Source organism: Suncus etruscus, chromosome 11 (genome assembly GCF_024139225.1).
Source record: "Suncus etruscus isolate mSunEtr1 chromosome 11, mSunEtr1.pri.cur, whole genome shotgun sequence".
NCBI lineage: Eukaryota > Metazoa > Chordata > Mammalia > Eulipotyphla > Soricidae > Suncus > Suncus etruscus.
In genome coordinates, this window is record NC_064858.1 from 99,819,991 (window position 1) to 99,821,929 (window position 1,939).

Below are 1,939 nucleotides of genomic sequence, written 5' to 3' on the forward strand. Positions count from 1 at the left end.
TGACTGAACACTGCTACAAACATGTTTGTAATCATAGTGCTTAAATAAAGATATTGCTAAAATAATAATAAACAATAAAAGCACCTATAAAAGAAGGAAAACTAACCATAAGGAAACAATTAAACTGGCAGGTAGTTTTTTTAAAATAATAATGGAATGGCCAGGGAGATGGGGCAAAAGATTGAAGTGAACACCTGGTATTTGGGGGTCTTGGCTTTGAGTCTCTACCTTTTATTGTGCCTTAACACTGCTTGGAAGATCCCCCAAAATTATTAACAATATTAATAATAATAGAAGCCATGAAACAGAAAATAAAGTTAAATTTAAATAACCTTCTTAGTTGGTTTCTTTGGGCTCAGGCCGAGGGTGATCAGGAACTGCTCCTAACCTGGTGCTTAAGTCAATCCTGGTGGTACTGAGGGGACCATGTAGTGCAGGGGATCAATAGCAATAGCTCTTCCTGTTCTCATTCCTGCTATATAATCCTCTTAGACATAAATGTGACATGTATTATTAAAAAATTTTAAACTAGCAATTTCACTTTTGGGCATCTATCCTCAAAAAAAACAGAAATAACATGTGCACACTATTCTTCATGGTAGAATTCAGTATAATAGCCAAAATTTTTAATCAACCTATATATCCAGTGACAGATGAGTGGATCACGAAGATGCAGTGTTTATATACACAATGGAATACTACACAGCTACAAGCAAGATGCAGTCATGCAATTCACTTCAACATGGATGGAGCTGGAAGATATCATGTTAAATTTGTAAGCCAGAGAAGAAGAAAAAATACAGAATGATATCACTTATATGTAGTAAGTAACAGCATGAGGGAATGCAATGTTATAAAAAAGTGGATGCCGGGGATGGAGAGATAGTGAAGCGGTAGGGCATTTGCCTTAGATGCTGAAGGACGGTGGTTCGAATCCCGGCATCCCATATGGTCCCCTGAGCCTGCCAGGAGCGATTTCTGAGTGTAGAGCCAGGTGTGACCCAAAAAGTAAAAAATAGAACAAAAAAGTGGATGCCTAGATCACCCTTGGCCCCAGCATATCAAGAAGAGAAGAAAAAGAAATTGAGTGGAAGAGAGAAGAATACAGATGAGAAATAACATATTAGGGGATCAAAAAAAAAATTCAGGTATATCAGTGATGTTAAATAGGGACAAAGCTAAATACACAAACCAGAGCCAACGACACTGAAATCATGAGACCCAAACACTAAGATTTGCACATATTTAGAGAGTGCTTACTTAATGTTACTAACTGGGTCACTTTCATATTTCTATAGTCCAAGGGTCTAGCTTTTGACTAACCAGTATTTCTGGAACAGCTTGCTGTATCTGAATCAAAAAGTGGAGACAAGCAGCAGTCAGATCAGCAGGGAGAACAAATGGTGCAAATGGAAGAAAACACAGACAGATGGCCAAGTTTGTATTAGAACCACACAAAGCCATTGTGAGGCAAGGAAGGACACTGATTGTTCAGGGATGCCTGTAGGTGAGAAGGGGTGTGTGCATAAATTCATTATTTGCACATGGAGTTCCTGATACTCTAGACTGAAGGACCACAGACATATACGCAAAATGTTCTGGTTTTATGAAAGGATTTGGCATACTACTCTGCCCACAGTTTACCTTCGTTTCACATTTCCAAAGTGTTTTTATTTTTTATTATGTTTTAATTTAGTAACCATGAATTTATTTTTATTATTATTATTAATTGTTTTGGTTTTGGTTTTTGGGCCATATCTGGTGATGCTCAGGGGTTACTACTGGCTATGCACTCAGAAATCGCTCCTGGCTTGGGGGACTATATGGGACGGTAGGGGATTGAACCGCTGTCCTTTCTAGGTCAACCTCATGCAAGGCAAATACCCTACTGCTGTGCCACTGCTCTGGCCCCCTGAATTTATTTTAATAATTGTTCTGT